Source organism: Aquarana catesbeiana, linkage group LG02, assembly GCF_042186555.1.
Source record: "Aquarana catesbeiana isolate 2022-GZ linkage group LG02, ASM4218655v1, whole genome shotgun sequence".
NCBI lineage: Eukaryota > Metazoa > Chordata > Amphibia > Anura > Ranidae > Aquarana > Aquarana catesbeiana.
Window position 1 is genome coordinate 159,416,877 of NC_133325.1, and position 17,764 is coordinate 159,434,640.

Sequence of the window (17,764 nt, forward strand, 5' to 3'; positions counted from 1 at the left end):
TCTGGGGGTCCCCTTAGTCTGCCTGTAAAGTGGCACATATATACCGTGTATAGAACCTGCTGCAAAAAAACTGACATTAAAACTGATTATCGTGGCTGCAAGCCATTGCCGGCAATACAAAAAAAAGAAAAAAAACAGCGTGGGGTCCCTCCTATGCTTACCAGGCCCTTTGGGTCTGGTATGGATTTTAAGGGGAACCCCATGCCAAAGTTAAACTTAAAAATGGCGTGGGGTCCCCCTCAGGAAAGAGGGGGGACGAGTGAGCACCCCCTCCTATACCATACCAGGCCAGATGCCCTCCCCATGTTGATGGGGACAAGGGCCTCTTCCTGATAACCCTGGGCTGTGGTTGTGGGGGTCTGTGGGCAGGGAGCTTATCAAAATCTGGAAGCCCACTTTAATAGGGGGGCCCCCAGATCTCACCCCCCCATGTGAATGAGTATGGGGTACATAGTACAGTAACGCATATAAACATAAAGTGAGCGCTAGGAACCAAAAACAATGTGTGCCTCCATCCTGGTTGCTCCAGGTAAAAGAATAAACCAAATGATAAAATGATGCGGCAATAAAATGTGAAATATTGAAAATGTTGACTTAAAAAAAGTCCATACAGTTTCTGTAAATTAGCAGCATTAGAAGGCAGCCCAAATGAAGAATAAGAAGCAATCTTATGGCATGGCTGGGAAAGAAACAAAGGCGCCGCTCTAAGTGCAATAGATCAATGAGATGTTTATTATCAACTGTAAACACAGTACTCACAAAGGTACAGTCATGACAGGCATGTAGGCATTTAATGCCGGTCGTCCAGGAAGCGAATGGGATCCGTTGGCTGGATGGCTGCGGTGAGTGGGAACAGGCTGTGCCGGTGTTTGCTGACACTTCCTGTCTCTGGAACGCACGCTGGGAGCCATGGTGATGAGGTCACTTCCGGAATGCTTAGCCAATAGGTGACGCGTTTGCGGAGCTACGCGCCTTCTTGAGGCCTGAAGCAGGCATGTAGCTCCGCAAACGCGTGGCCTATTGACTAAACATTCCGGGAGTGACCTCATCCCCGTGGCTCCCAGCGTGCGTTCCAGAGACAGGAACCAAACACCGGTGCAGCCTGTTCCCAGACACCGCAGCCATCCAGCCAACGGATCCCATTCACTTCCCGGACGACCGGCATTAAATGCCTACATGCCTGTCATGACTGTACCTTTGTGATCTATTGCACTTAGAGTGGCGCCTTTGTTTCTTTCCTTGGGGTAAAAAAAATAAAAAAACAATGTGCCCTGATGTTGATCCATCATCAATCATGGCACCGCCGGACCCGAAAAAAAAAAGAAGCTCCATCCATGATGAAGGCTAACCACCGAATGCCTGCTCTGTCACCTGGTGGCGCCGCCCTGTGTGATGTCACCGATCAATGCATGCTGGGTCGATGATGTCATCAGGTGGCAGCGCCCCTTACCTATTTAAGAACTGTCAATGCATTTGGAAGTTAGCCTTCATCGTGGGCAAAGCTTTTTTTTTCGGGTCCGGTGGTGGAAATGGGCATCATGATTGATGATGGATCTACATCGGTGGGTGCTGTTTTTTAATTTTTAATAAAGGATTTGTCAAAAACCTGTGTACTGTTTTTATTTAATTTGGTGAATGGGTAGGGGTACTGTGTACCCTATACTCATTCACATGGAGGGGGGCTGAGATCTTTAAAAAGGGGCTTCCAGATTCCGATAAGCCCCCTGCCCGCAGACCCCCCAAACCACAGCCCAGGGTTGTGGGGAAGAGACTCTTGTCCCCATCAACATGGGGACAAGGTATGTTGAGGGAATGTGGCCTGGCATGGTTCAGGGGGGTGCTCGCTCATCCCACCCCTTTCCTGACTTGCCAGGCTGCGTACTCGGATATGGATCTGGTATGGATTTTGGAGGGGGCCCTACACCTTTTGTTTTTTTTACATTTTGGTGTGGGTTCCCCTTAAAATCCATGTGGTATGGACTGGGGGGTACCCCATGCCATTTTTTCTTTATTTTTTTAAATAGGCGGGTGGCAGCAATTGCAACCATGAGTCAATTTAAATTTGATTTGACTTGTTCATTTTTGCTGCAAAATGTTCTCTACATGCTACAGATGTGTCACTATACAGGCAGACTAGGCACTATATTTAAAGGAATGTTTCATTTTTGTTGTTGTACTATAAGCATCATTAAAATCACTGCTCCTTTAAAAACAATAATTTTTTAAAAACAATTTTGCATTGATACATGTCCCCCAGGGCAGTACCCGGACCCCAATACCCCTTTTATGGCCAATTGCTTGCATATAAGCCTTCAAAATGGGCACTTTTGATTTTTCATGTTCGGCTTCTTCTGTAAACTGAACAAGGGGAGTATTCGGCCCATCTCTACTAATAAATTAAAGCCCAACTCCAGCTAACACTTTATAAGCAAACAGCTTGTTTTCCTTTTGGGATAAAGGTTTTACATTAGTAAAGAAAAGCTGACCATTGAAAGCAACCTTGTCAGTGTTAATGTGGTTGTAAACCTCTAACATGAAAAATGATCAAAGCACGTCTGAATCCAAAGAACCGAGTGTCATTTCTCTCTGCTCTTTCCTCTTTCTAGCTCTGAAGGAACCGCATACCCGTGCCATTCCTTCACAGCTGTGTGCCATGCCCGGGGCTCCTATTTACATGCACGGGAGTGACGTCATCGCGGCTCCGACCAATCAAATGGCCGGAGCTCGTGAACCCATTCTAAAGGTAAGTCAAAAGGGGGAAGGGGGAGGTGGGACTTTGAATGAAGCACATTGATGTAAATAGTAAAATTTATTGTATAAATTAAAGATATAATACATAGTAAAAATCATGAGTCATTATCAATATTCAATAATTAACATATATACATACATTAGAGGTAAATTACCACATAATTGCAGACAATAATATCGTAAAAAACATATGTTGAAATTGATCTAATAGGACCCATGATGATTGGAAACACGGCATTGATAGCTCTACGCGTTTCGTGAATTGATTCACTTTTCAGGAGCATGGACGTAGGTTGGGTATAGGAGGTAATAAAATAGAGAAGATTTCTGTATGGTCTGACCCTATCAAGGAGGAAAAAAATTGTAAATAAAAATAGAATAAAGGGCATCACCGCTGGGAGCTGAGGTGGTGTGGACAGCCTGAGACCCAGCGAGGGCAACATCCAGGGAGGACAGATTTCCAGGAAGTAAAGGTGATCATAAGTGGCCATAAATTCTAGAACCTTTAAACAGAAAGGGACTTCTCAGAATATAATAATGTATAAGGTGTGTACTCTGTCCTGTGCTTGGTAAAGGGCAGGACAATGAGAGTGAAGATAAGTGTGAGTGAATTCCAAACAGGTGGAATTAGAAGATGATGGAGTAGTGAAAAAGGGAAATCAGCTGGAGAGAAGAAAGTAAAAACCAGCGGCTAAAATGTGCACATAAATGAAAGGGATTGATTGTGAATAACAAAGCTACCTGAACCTGGTGAATAAGAGCCTGGGATCCAGGATAGCATGCAGAGTGAGGCAAAGATAGCAATGGAAACCATCAAGGTGAGTCAGCCACCCATGAACGCTGGCGTGACATTGGTGGGCATGTGGCGGCCATGCCCTTATAGGCTTCATTCATGGGTGGCTGATTTACCTTGATGGTTTCCATTGCTATCTTTGCCTCACTGTATACTATCCTGGAGCCCAGGCTCTTATTCACCAGGTTCAGGTAACTTTGTTGCCCTTGCTGGGCCTCAGGCTGTCCACACCACCTCAGCTTCTGCAGTGATGCCCTCTTTGGGGTTTCAGATCATTGGTGCTACTCTCTTACCATATAATTATATATGTAAGTATCTTAGAGAGAGAGGGGGGTTGTATAGCCCAATCTTTATTCTATTTTTATTTACATTTTTGTTCCTGATAGGGTCAGACCATACAGAAATCTTCTCTATTTTATTACCTTCTATACCCAACCTACATCCACGCTCCTGAAGAGTGAATCAATTCACGAGACACGTAGAGCTATCAATGCCATGTTTCCAATCATCATGGGTCCTATTAGATCAATTTCAACATGTTTTTTTACGATATTACTGTCTGCAATTATGTGGTAATTTCCCTCTATTGGATGTATATGTATGTGTATATATATTAATGATTGAATATTGATAATGACTCATGATTATTACTACGTATTACATCTTTCATCTATACAGTACATTTTACTATTTACATCAATGTGCTTCATTCAAAGTCCCACTTCCCCCTTCCCCCTTTCTTTAATCAAATAGGGATGGAGGCACTGGACCTTACCAGGTCACTGCCTGAATCAAAGTCCTAAACCAACCAAGCGTTAAGGGACCCTTAATTTTCATTTTATTTTTTTTTAGGTTGACTACTACCGCCTTAAGACTCTAAGCCAACACAACAGCCTCAGCTGTGTATATTTCCCTATGGCATTGTGTAGAAGAGGGGTGTGTCCCTTCCCTTTCTTAGGTTTCAGCTTTCACTGGAGCTCTGTCCAGTGTGCGTGACATCAGATCCCCACCCTCTGCTTTCTACTGCTGAGAAAAATCCTTTTGATCTGTGTGTTTTAGAAGGCTGTAGAAGAGAGAGTGCTGCAGATAAACAGGTACAACTTATGTAGGAGTATTTGTTTTATCTCTGTGTATCACCCGAGGCTAGTCACTTCAATTGGTATATGTAAGGGTTTACAACCACTTTAAATGGTTTGTCTCAAGCCTCCAACTGCTACATCTGTAGGACAGCTTGTTCTGCTGAAAAACAGATTGGTGACCTGATCACCAGGTAAAAATAAAAGATGCAGCTACCACATCTAAGAAGTGATAAGTTGCAATATAATAAGGGTTTGCTTTTGGGTTTAATACTGCTTTAACAACAAGGGTGCCTTTTATTTTAAAAAAAAATCATGTTGCCTCATTCCTAGATTTTTTTCTAACTTCTGTCCTTAAATAATTCAAAGCATTATGTGTCACTTTAGCATATAAAGAAAAAAAACTGTAATGACAGATTCTTTTTTCTTTAATGTAATGTAATAACTCACAAACTCTCAAAAAATGCCAGCTAGCTCTAGTTAAACTAGTGAAAACTGGTGAAAACAAAACATGGCCAAAACATTAATGTAAAATCAGTAAAATCAGAACCCCTACTGTGAAAAAACATGGCCACATTTGTGAACTGTTATTGATACTTGCCAACAAGCAAGTTCATACACTTTCCCCCCTATATATGAATATTAATAACAGTATATTAGCAACTAATAACATTCAGAAAAAGTAATCATGTAAAATGTTGATTCAGTTATTTATTCACTTGCTTTTGGGGATAGGAAGAAATTTTTATAACTGTGGGAGAAAATTGGACCACACTCCGTAAGGGTTTTTTGCCACCCGCTGAATCAACTACTGGTTTTATATTCTGAGGATACTAGGTGCCCCTGTATTGAAAGTCCAGGTCAGCGTTACTGTTTATAGGGTTTTTTTTATAATGTTAAGAGTAATAGGCATGGAAAAAAAATATATGACTATGTAGCAATCTCTAATGCACTTTCATTACAAACTATAGGCAAATGTTTGTTTAGACAATACTTTCAGTATGTCCCTCCCGAGCCTCATTTGAAGATAAGTAGATTTCCAAATTCAACACAGTACTTTACAACCAGGGCTAACTTTGGCTTATCTAATCGAAAATCCACCCTAAAGTTAGTCAAGAAACCCCTTAAAGCTGAAATGTAATGGACTTATATCTATATCTATTTAGTCCGGAGATATAAACAGCTCTACCAGACAACATAGAGTGACCTGAATTTTTTACTACTGCAGTTAAGCAAAACAGACTGGTCACCTTCCTGCCACCAGCCTGTGATTGGACATTAGTAGCACAGTGATAAATCACAAATCTGTTACTCTTCACTTTGGCAGAATTTTCCTTAACAGTTTATGCACACTTAATTGGGTCCTAGTGCTGGCTAGGACACATTTTTCATTTTAGATAGCGTAAGGGAGGGCTATAACCCCTGTCAGTTTTATTTGCCCATCTGTGTCCCATTGGGGGGATTTATTTTTTCACTTCCTATACCATAGCCAAAACAGGAAATGAAAGGAAATCCCTGGTTGGCACCAGAACTAGTATCCCAATTGGAAGATTTCCCCTCTATTGCTGATCTGGTGGCAATCCAAAATTTGGGATTTTATTTCATGTTCATCTTTAGTTATAACACAATCTAGCGCTCAGGTGTAACCCTACAGTCATATATGTGGCCCAAGCACCTGGAAATCCTTGCCTCCCTGGATGGATATTCTATTGATAAGTATATAAATTCCAGCGCTCAAATGTCCATAAAAAGTCTTTAGTGATCAAAACTGAAAGTGCTTCCTTCAATGTACAACTCCTTTTTTCCACAGAAGTCATAAACTCTCACTAGATTTCCATGGCCTTACAGATATCCAGTTGGTATATAAAATAATCATCCCTCTTTAAAATAATCACATTTTGTTGCTTTGCTACCGGAAATGAAGACAGATACAGTTTTTGTTTTATCCAGCTGTATTCACTAGAGCAACTTACAACATCCAAGTGAGAGTATAACACAAGCATGTCAGAAAAAAATAAAATAAATTCAAACAGAATCACTGAGTTGGAAAAAGGATCACCCCCTTACGTCCGTATTTTGTTGAACCACCTTTTGCTTTATTTACAGCCTTTATTCTGTTGGGATATGCCTCTACTAACTTTGTACATCTAGGCTTTGCAATATTTGCCCACCCTTCTTTGCAGAACTGCTCAAGTTCGGTTCAATTTGATGGTGACTGTTTGTGGACTGCAGTCATTCCACAGATTTTCAATGGGGTTTAAATCTGGGCTCTAGGCCATGCAAGGACATTCACCTTTTTCTCCTTCAACCACTGTGTGGTCATTTTTGCTGTGTGCTTTGGGTCATCCAATACAGGTCACCATCCAAATAACACCATTCCTACAGTAAAGCATGGAGGTGGTAGTATACTGTTATGGGGATGTTTCTCTGCAGCAGGGACTTGAGCACTTGTCAGGATAGAAGAAAAACGGATGGGGCAAAATACCATCAAATTCTTGAGGAAAATATGTTGTCCTCTGCCAGAAAGTTGTCAATTGGAAGAAGGTTTACCTTCCAACATGACAATGACCCAAAGCACAAAGCAAAAATGACCACACAGTGGTTGAAGGAGAAAAAGGTGAATGTCCTTGCATGGCCCAGTCAGAGCCCAGACTTAAACCCAATTGAAAATTTGTGGAATGACTTGAAGACTGCAGTCCACAAATGGTCACCATCAAATTTAACTGAACTTGAGAAGTTCTGCAAAGAAGAGCGGGCAAATATTGCAAAGTCTAGATGTGCAAAGTTAGTAGAGACACATCCCAACAGACTAAAGGCTGTAATTAAAGAAAAAGGTGGTTCAACAAAATATTGACATAAGGGGGTGATCCTTTTCCAACTCACACCATTCCAAAAAGTGTAACAAGGAGAAAGAAAACTATATAGTGCAGTATGCCACACCATACACTCAATATATTAAATCATAAATGTGCTTACATTAAATCATAAACCCAAATGTGAATCTTATAACTATACACTTTCATCCCAGTGTATCCTATTTCAAATGCAGAAGTGAGCTTACTGAAACGTATCACTGTTTATCCACGGGCTATACACGCTTTGTATAAGTTTTTCCTTTTTCTAATTACATAATCTCCCACAGACTGGCAAATATTTTCAGCCCATCACACAGTAAAATTAAAAAAATTCTATAGTGCCGTAAGTTTAATAAATATATAGTATTCCAATTGTAGTTGTGCTCACACATAACAGTGATTCATAATGCCCAAAAGATCCAATTTCCCCACTGCACGCTCTCTCTCCCTTGTGCCAAAATACTCTTACCAGAGTTATTTTTCCACCTCGGGGCTCATACTGTATATAGACCAACATCAACTCCTTCTCCCATGTCTCCTTACAGTTGCAATGGTCACTTAGAAATTCACAATGTTGGCATGAAGTTAAAGCGGAGTTCTGCCAGAAAAAAAAATTATAAAGTCAGCAGCTACAAATACTGCAGCTGCTGACTTTTAAAATAAACACACTTACCTGTCCAGGGCAAGAAAAGGGTAGAAAAGGACGCGCCACCTGAGTGCAGTATTAGAGGATACTTTTAATGACACAAAGTATGGTAACACTTACAAGAAAGATAAATTTAAAAGGCTCATCTGTTAATGGGTGGTCCGTGGTGAGTTCCTCAAGTCCTGATCTGGATGATGCTGCAGATGTGCAGGGTTGCAGATAACTGGTTTTCTGCCAGGGGCTCGTCCTGTGGCCATCAGGAAGAGGCTGGGGCCGGTGCGGAATGCATGTGGAGCGTGCGTGACGTCATGGATCATCCGAACACTTCCGGGGACACTTCCGGGGGAGGGCTCTCCACGTGCGGTCCACCCCAGAAGTGTTCGGATGAGCCCCTGGCCGAAAACCAGCTACCCTGCACATCTGCCGCATCATCCAGATCGGGACATGAGGAACTCACCACGGACCACCCATTAACAGATGAGCCTTTTAAAATGATCTTTCTTGTAAGTGTTACCATACTTTGTGTCATTAAAAGTATCCTCTAATACTGCACTCAGGTGGCGCGTCCTTTTCTACCTTTTTCTTGCCTACTATAGAGCCAGCTCTCTGAGGACAGCAGCCGCCTTTTGATCAGCCACTATACTTGTTTTAACTCTTGAACTGCCAGACACCTGCTTAACCCTTGAAATGACAGTTTTACTACTTTGGACTAAATGCCTAGCTAATTAAAATCACAATTATTGTATGCATTTTTGTATTTGCGCTTACAGTTATTATTACCTCTTTCTACCTGTCCAGGGCGCCTGCGATGTCCTCACCCGAAGCCGACCCATCTCTCGGCTCCGGGTGCAGTTGCTGGCACCTTCAGTAGGGGAATCAGGAAGTGAAGCCTTGCATATTCACAGCCTGGTTCCCTAATGCGCATGCGCAAGTCGGGCTGCACGTTCTGAATGGCCCTGCTGTCTTCTGGGACCTGTGTGTCTCCCAGAAGACAGCGGGGGGGACGAAGGAGGGGCCAGACATGGGGTAGTTCGACATGGATTCTGCGGCGCTCTTTCGCTGGAAATGGGAACAAATACCTGTATTAGACAGGTATCTGCTCCCCCCCTCCCCCTGAAAGGTGCCAAATGTGACACCGGGGGGGGGGGGGGGGAGGAATCGGATCAGCAGAAGTTCCATTTCTGGGTGGAACTCCTCTTTAAAAGAAGGCAAATACTATAGTTATAAATTGCAAAATCAATCAGCACAATCCTAAGTGAATAAAAACTAAACAAACAAATATAAATACATAATAGTGAACGTGAAACAATTTAAATACAAAGTAGCTGCTATCACTTAAAGTGTTTCACTCCACTCAAAATAAAAAATAAGTGCTGCGCTACTAATTACAATAAATAAATACAGTGCTCCTCAAATGATCAATGAAGGCATGAACTATCCAAACGATTCCAGTGCATGAACAAATGATATATGAATAAAGTGACCATGTGACAATTAGGAAAAACGATCCACCAGTCTTGTGCAAATAAATCCAAAAAGTGCTCGTGCTCTCCTCCACCTGTGTCTCTTAGGCTGCTCACCTCAGTTTGACCACTGTTTCACCAGCGGGTCAAACACAGTAGTTCCCCTCTGGGGATATCATAAGAGACTGGGGTAATGTTGGCATTGGTAGTCCTCTATTTCTTACACATCCTCTCTCTGGTTCTCAAACCCTTAATGTATATAATGATCAGCTCTCCGTATAAAATAATAAAATATAAAAATATACGGAGAGCACTAGATTTTGCCATTCTTTTCCATGTGTTTACTGATCGTTATATACACTGAGGGTTTAAGAACCAGACAGAGGATGTGTAAGAAATAGAGGACTACCAGTGGCAGAATCACGCTAGTCTCTTATGATATCCCCAGAGGGGAACTGCTGTGCTTGACGCACTGGTGAAACAAGGGTCAAACTGTGAGGTGAGCAGCCCAGCCTAAGACACAGGCGGAGGAGAGCACGAGCCCTTTTTGGATTTATTTGCACAAGAATGGTGGATTGTTTTCCTTAATTGTCACATGGTCGCTGGAATAATTTGGATAGTTCATGTCTTAATTGATCAGTTGAGGAGCACTGTATTTATTAATTGTAATTAGTAGCGCAGCACTGTTTTTTTATTTAAATACTATAGTTAAGCAAAATGTAACTAAATTGCATTTATTCAAAGTAAAAAGCTGCTCACATTCAACGAGATAAGAAACGCATGTATATACCAGCATCCAAGATGGCGGATCAGGGACTTCTGGTTGTGGATATGCATCTGACATCACTTCTTGATGAGTTTTGTGACTCGACTTTATCAAAGGATCCTTTGATAAAGTCAAGTGATGAAATGCATCAGAAGCGATGTCTGACACATGTTTGGAATCACAAGTCGCTGACCCGCTATCTTGGATGCTGGTATATACATGTGCTTCTTAGTTTGTTGAATGTGAGCAGATTTTTTACTCTGAATAAAGGCAAATTAGTGACATTTTGCTTAACTTTGGTCTTTGCCTTATTTTAACTTTATGCCAACATTGTGAATTTCTGAGTGACCTTTGCTACTATAAGGAGAAGTGGTAGAAGGAGTTGGTGTTGGAAATGGTCTATAAATGAGCCCTAAAAATAACTCTGGTAGGAGTGTTTTGGCACAGGGGAGAGAGTGAGCACTGGGGAGATTGGATCTTTTGGGAATTATGGATCACTGTTATGTGTGAGCACAACCAGAATTGAAATACTATATGTTTAACCCCTTCCCGCCGACCGTACGCACATCTGCGTACTCGGCTTTTGGGGGTTATACCGGGCTGATGCCCGCAGCTGCAGGCATCATAGCGGTACCCTTGTTTCGAGCGGGCGATCGGCTACCCGTATATAACAACCGATGCAGCTAAAAGCCGCTCGGCTGTTATACCGGAGGAGCAGGAGGGGACGTGCGATCGGGAGGCCCGGTGTCCAATCGTCTGCCTCCGGCGGCTGTGGGCGGGCTGGAATGAAGCCGTGGGCGGCTTCGTTCCAGCCTTCTCAATGTAAACGCGGAAGCGACGTCATGACGTCACTTCCCGTTTACTCGGCTGCCAATGGCACCGAATTTAAAAAAATACACAGTATTCAGAATCGCCGTTTTCGGTGATCTGAATACTTTGAAGTGTAAAGGAGGGATCGGGGGTCTTTTAGACCCCCGATCCCTCCATAAAGAGCACCTGTCACCACCTATTACTGTCACAAGGGATGTTTACATTCCTTGTGACAGCAATAAAAGTAAAAAAAAAACATTTTTTTTTTTTAAACACAATTTTTAAGTATAAAAATAAATAAAATAAATATAAAAAAAAAAAAAATGTTTAAAGCGCCCCCGTCCCTGCGAGCTCGTGCAGCAAAGAAAACGCATACGGAAGTCGCGCACGCATATGTAAACGGTGTTCAAATAACACATGTGAGGTATTGCCGCGATCGTCAGAGCGAGAGCAATAATTCTAGCCCTAGACCTCCTCTGTAACTCTAACCTGGTAACCGTAAAAAAAAATTTAAAGCATCGCCTATGGAAATTCATAGCTACCATAGTTTGTCGCCATTCCACGAGTGCGTGCAATTATAAAGCCTGACATGTTTGGTATCTATTTACTCGGCGTAACATCATCTTTCACATTATACAAAAAAATTGGGGTAACTTTACTGTTTGGATTTTTTAAAATTCGTGGAAGTGTCCCTTTTCAAAAAATTTGCGTTTAAAACACCGCTGCACAAATACCGTGTGATATAAAATATTGCAACAATCTCCATTTTATTCTCTAGATTCTCTGCTAAAAAAATATATATAATGTTTGGGGGTTCTAAGTAATTTTCTAGCAAAAAATATGGATTTTAACTTGTAAACACCAAATTTCAAAAATAGGCTTAGTCATGAAAGGGTTAATAAGCTTATGGCACTATAGTAGTTTTTTTCTCTTTTATTTTCACGGTGTGTTAAACTGGGAAGAAAGTGTATGGTGATAAGATTCACATTTTGGTTTATGATTTAATGTAAGCACATTTATGATTTAATATATTGAGTGTGGCATATTACAATATATAGTTTTTTTCTCTTTGTTACACTTTTGGGAATGGTGCAAGGAAAGCTGAGAAGCACGCATCAGAAGGTGGAATCTAAGACACCTGGAGTTGTTTGCTAAGCTTTATATGACCAGCTTATATCTGTAGGGTCATGAAAATCTGGTGAGAGCTTATGATTGTTGTAGAATAAAGGAATGTTTTTATGGACATTTGAGCGCTGGAATTTATATACTAATCATCTTTCGACATACAGAGAAGGTGAATTTCTATAAGGGCTCATGCACACTGCAACTCAAAACAAACATTACAGGCATTTGAGCTCTTATTTCTCTGCCTAAAAGCTTGAAGAAGCTTGTGCTTTTTGTGCTATTTTTAACATTTTTATTGAGCTTTTTTGAGCTTTTTTTTTACCATAAGCATTTTTTTAGAAACCCTCCCCTCAGCTAATTTTTCCTTTTTTTGTGCGTTTCCAAGCTTTTTGTAGCTTTTTTGCGCTTTTTCATGTTTTTTTTTGCACGTTTTGGGCACTTAGGTATCTTTCTGTTTGAAAGCTCCTTCTAAAAATGTGAGTTTGGTGGGGTTTTTTTCTGCTTGTTAGAACATATTCCTGTAACTCCTGAAAAAGCCATAGTGTGCATGGACACATTGGCTAACATGGAGGGGAGTTTCCAGGCAGAAAAAAGTAAGAGCTCAAAAAAAGCTTAAATGCCTGTTAGAGCAGCTTCTTTGAGCTTCTTTGAGCTGCAGTGTGCATGAGCCCTAACAGGAACACAGACAGCAATAAAAACTGACAGGTGTTCTAATCCCTCTCCACTCTATCCAAAACAAACAAAAGTTTTGCCTATAGCTATACGTTAAAAAAGCCTGCAATCCTCTGTAGCTGTAGCTCTGTGTTTTCAAGGGAGAGCAGATAATGTCAGCCTCCCAATCTCTAATGTAAGCACAAAGCAGTAGAGAAGAAAAAAGCCGCTCACAGTACACTTACTCCTCTCTGGTAGTGAACGCCCTCACTCAGCCTCACAGGTGCTGGCTCTGCACAAATCTTGGAAGACCAGGAGGAAGAATCTGGACGGCCACACTTCAGTGTAGAAAAAAGCACATTTATTGTAATAAAAAGCAAGTGCAAACAGGTCACATCACAAGTGGATAATGGGGATAACAGCTAACGCGTTTCACATCAACTGATGCTTATTCATAGCTGTTGACGATTATTATGACATGCATTTATAGCAGGTAGACAATTACAAAACACCTTAAACACCTGATAGAGGGCAAAAGGCAAAACCAGGAAAATAGGAGAAAAAAGACAAAAGAAAAGAAAAAGCTTCACCCACATTGCATGTTAAACCTTCAAAAACCCAGAAGCGTGAATAACCAATAAATACATATGTGTAATAAAACAACACTGACAGTTCAGTAAGAAATTTCTTCTGGTTTTTGGTTCACAGTGATTTGCAACGGATGTTATATTAAATCCATGCGATCCACAAATACATTGTAATATGCAACAAAATTGGCCCATAGACAAGTATCAAAGGAAGGAGAATGCAAAAACCATATTTAAGTATTAAATTTGACTTCAAGATGGCAAAAAATAAAAAATGAAAAATAAATAAACAAATAATAAATGAACCTATCTATAGGTATGAAACTTCCTTATATGTTAGTGCACTCTCGATCGTAAAATGCAATAAAATGGTTCATCTGTAGATATATGTCAACCAAAATGTGCATATAGAAAATGCCAAAACAGTGTACCCATTATTAGGCTAATTAGTCTCAAAATAGAGCTAGAAAAAATAATAATAAATAAATAACGCTGCTCTTATAGTGTATCCTCCTAAATAGAACACTGTATGGCAATACAAACAACAATGTAAATGTGTACAAAGAAAACTAAAACCTTGTGACTGCTGTAAGAGTTAAAGACATCCAGAGTGACATAATGGGGCTGTAGAGCTGTATACTCAAAATGTTGCCCACTTGAAAACAGAACAGCAAACTATGCCATATCGCTGACCTAAAATAAACTTCAGACAAAATGGAATATCAGAAGATCAAAATTTAAACTCCAAAAAATGACGGAAAAGGAGAAAAGGACCCTCCTGAACCCAACCACAAATATCAAAGTAGTCTCACTATATCTACACATGTAAACTATTATAGCTTAAAAATATAGCTTACAAATATCACCAGATAAAGGGTCTATATCCAACAAAAGTAAGAGCAGGCACCACTTCAACAAGGAACAAAAGATTAGGACATCCTGTGTCCAGCCTAAAGAGCGAGCTGTATTCAAAGTAAGGAGTAGGGATGAGCCGAACACCCCCCGGTTCGGTTCGCACCAGAACCTGCGAACGGACCGAAAGTTCGCACGAACGTTAGAACCCCATTGACGTCTATGGGACTCGAACGTTCGAAATCAAAAGTGCTCATTTTAAAGGCTAATTTGCATGGTATTGTCCTAAAAAGGGTTTGGGGACCCGGGTCCTACCCCAGGGGACATGTATCAATGCAAAAAAAACTTTTAAAAACGGCCGTTTTTTCGGGAGCAGTGATTTTAATGATGCTTAAAGTAAAAAAAAAAAAAGTGAAATATTCCTTTAAATATCGTACCTGAGGGGTGTCTATAGTATGCCTGTAAAGTGACGCGTGTTTCCCGTGTTTAGAACAGTCCCTGCACCAAATGTCATTTTTAAAGGAAAAAATCTCATTTAAAACTGCTTGCGGGTTTAATGTAATGTCGGGTCCTGGCAATATGGATGAAAATCAGTGAGACAAACGGCATGGGTACCCCCCAGTCCATTACCAGGCCCTTTGGGTCTTGTATGGATATTAAGGGGAACCCCGCACCCAAATTAAAATAAGGAAAGGTGTGGGGCCACCAGGCCCTATATACTCTGAACAGCAGTATACAGGCTGTAGGTTTGTTGTTAAGTAGAATCTCTTTGTAATTTTGAACGGGTACATTTTTAACGTGTTTAGCTCCAGCCAAAAAATCTTTTTTAAGCTTTTTGGAAAACATAGGAAAGGGTTATCACCCCTGTGACATTTGTTTTGCTGTCTTTCCTCCTCTTCAGAAGATTTCACCTCACTTTTTGTCCCAATGGATTGGAAAGCATCAGTGGAAAGGAGAAATGTTTTTCCCATATTAACTCTTACAGGAGAGAATTTCCCTTCCTAGGGGTAGATTTCACTTCCTGTTGTCTCCTTCCGTTTGCAAGTAGGAGTTGTTTGTAAGTTAGTTGTTTGAAAGTAGGGTCCTGCCCTATATACTCAGCAGAAATTTGGGCCTTAGGTGTTGCTGTGGCCACAACACTGTAAGCCCTCACAGGGCTCTGCTGTGAAATATTAGATCAAGAATTGTAATTACATGCCCCTGTTGAACAGGAGCTGAAAAATTAGGCCTTAGGCACTGGTGCTGGTGCCACAACACTGCAACCCCTCACAGACACTCTAGCTGGAATGCAGGAACGAGCCCTGCTGCAAAGTATTACATCAAAAATCGTAATTACACGCCCCTGTTAAACAGGGGCTGAAAAATTGTGCCTTAGGCACTGGTGGTGCCACCCAGAACCAAAAATGTTCTTACAAGCTATCAGCGTGATGATTGAGGAGGAAGAGGATAATTACTCAGGGATAGTCACTCAGCATCAGCATAGGCAGTCTTTGAAGGGATCTGAGATTTCAAAAAAAATTATTCGGTTACATCAGCATCAGGTGCTTGGTAGCTGGTGGTGATCCAAGACTCATTCATTTTTATGAAGGTCAGTCGATCGACCGAGTCAGTGGACAGACGCACCCTGTGATCGGTTACCACGCCTCCAGCAGCACTGAATGTGCGTTCCGAAAGAACGCTGGATGCAGGACAGGCCAGTAGCTCAATTGCATACTGTGCAAGCTCTGGCCAGTGATCCATCCTCAAGACCCAGTAACCCAGAGGATTTTCGGTGGGAAAGGTGTCCAAGTCTGATCTTGCCCCTAGGTATTCCTGCACCATGTAAAACAGACGCTGGCGATGGTTGCTGGAACCGATCATACCTTGGGGCTGCGGACCAAAAAATTGTCTGAACGCATCGGTCAGACGGCCACCTTCTCCACCGCTCCTTCTTTGACTGACCGAAGCCTCAGCAACACGTTGTCCAGAAACAGGAGTTTGTAACCTCCCAGTCTCTGGGAACGCGTTGCACAGACCTTTCTGCAAGGCCTCCCGAAGATGTTTCATCCTCTGCTCCCTCTGCGATGGCAAGATAAGGTCCGCAACCTTACCCTTGTAACGTGGATCAAGGAGGGTTGCCAGCCAGTATTGGTCCTTCTCCTTGATACCACGAATACGAGGATCCTTACGCAGGCTTTGCAGGATCAGGGAGGCCATGCAGCGTAGGTTTGCTGAGGCATTCGGTCCGGAGTCCTCTGGGTCACTAAGGACGACATGGTCCGCAGCCACCTCCTCCCAGCCACGTACAAGTCCATGTGTTTCTTGGGACTGATCCCTTAAAGACTGCTGCTGATGCTGAGTGCCAGGCTCCACCTCCATACTGACACAATCTTCCTCCTCCTCCTCCTCCTCTTCCTCCTCGTCCTCTTCCTGTGTGATCGGCGGGCACGCAGGAACACTGTCTGGATAAAGGGGGCCTTGAGAGCTAAGGAAGTCCTCCTCTTCCTGCCTCTGTTCTGCCTCAAGTGCCCTGTCCATTATTCCACGCAGCGTGTGCTCCAACAGGTGGACAAGGGGGACAGTGTCACTAATGCATGCACTGTCACTGCTCAGCATCCTCGTGGCCTCCTCAAATGGTGACAGGACAGTGCATGCATCCCTGATCATGGCCCACTGGCGTGGGGAAAAAAAACCAAGCTCCCCTGACCCTGTCCTGCTGCCATAGTCGCACAGGTACTCATTGATGGCCCTCTGCTGCGTGTGCAGCCGCTGCAGCATGGCCAACGTTGAGTTCCACCTGGTGGGCATGTCACAGATTAGGCGGTTCTTGGGCAGGTTAAACTCCTTTTGGAGGTCCGTCAGCCGAGCACTGGCATTATATGACCGGTGGAAATGCACACAGACTTTCCTGGCCTGCCTCAGGACATCCTGTAAGCCCGGGTACCTGCCCAAGAACCGCTGCACCACCAAGTTAAGGACGTGAGCCAAACAGGGCACATGGGTCATTTGTCCCTGTCGGAGGGCAGAGAGGAGGTTGGTGCCATTGTCGCAAACCACCATTCCTGCCTTAAGTTGGCGTGGCATCAACCACCTCTGAACCTGCCCCTGCAGAGCTGACAGAACCTCTGCCCCAGTGTGGCTCCTGTCCCCCAAGCACACCAGCTCAAGCACCACATGGCATCTTTTGGCCTGCGTACTTGCGTAGCCCCTTGAACGACTACGGAGCACCGCTGGTTCCGAGGAAGAGGCCATGGAGGAAGAAGAAGAGGAGGGGGTGGAGGAGAGAGGTGTGTCACAATCATTAGCATTTTGGAGGCGTGGTGGCGGAACAACCTCCAACACTACTGCACCTTGTCCTGCATCCTTCCCAGCTGCCAGCAGAGTCACCCAATGCGCCGTGAAACTTAGGT

At 42.6% G+C, this 17,764-nt stretch overlaps 1 protein-coding gene across 5 annotated transcripts in view; it reads left to right on the forward strand.

Annotated features, from left to right (window-relative positions):
* SCN8A (sodium voltage-gated channel alpha subunit 8) overlaps window positions 1-17,764 on the forward strand; it is a 279,033-nt gene that overhangs the window by 203,907 nt on the left and 57,362 nt on the right. The gene's annotated exons all lie outside the window — the stretch shown is intronic.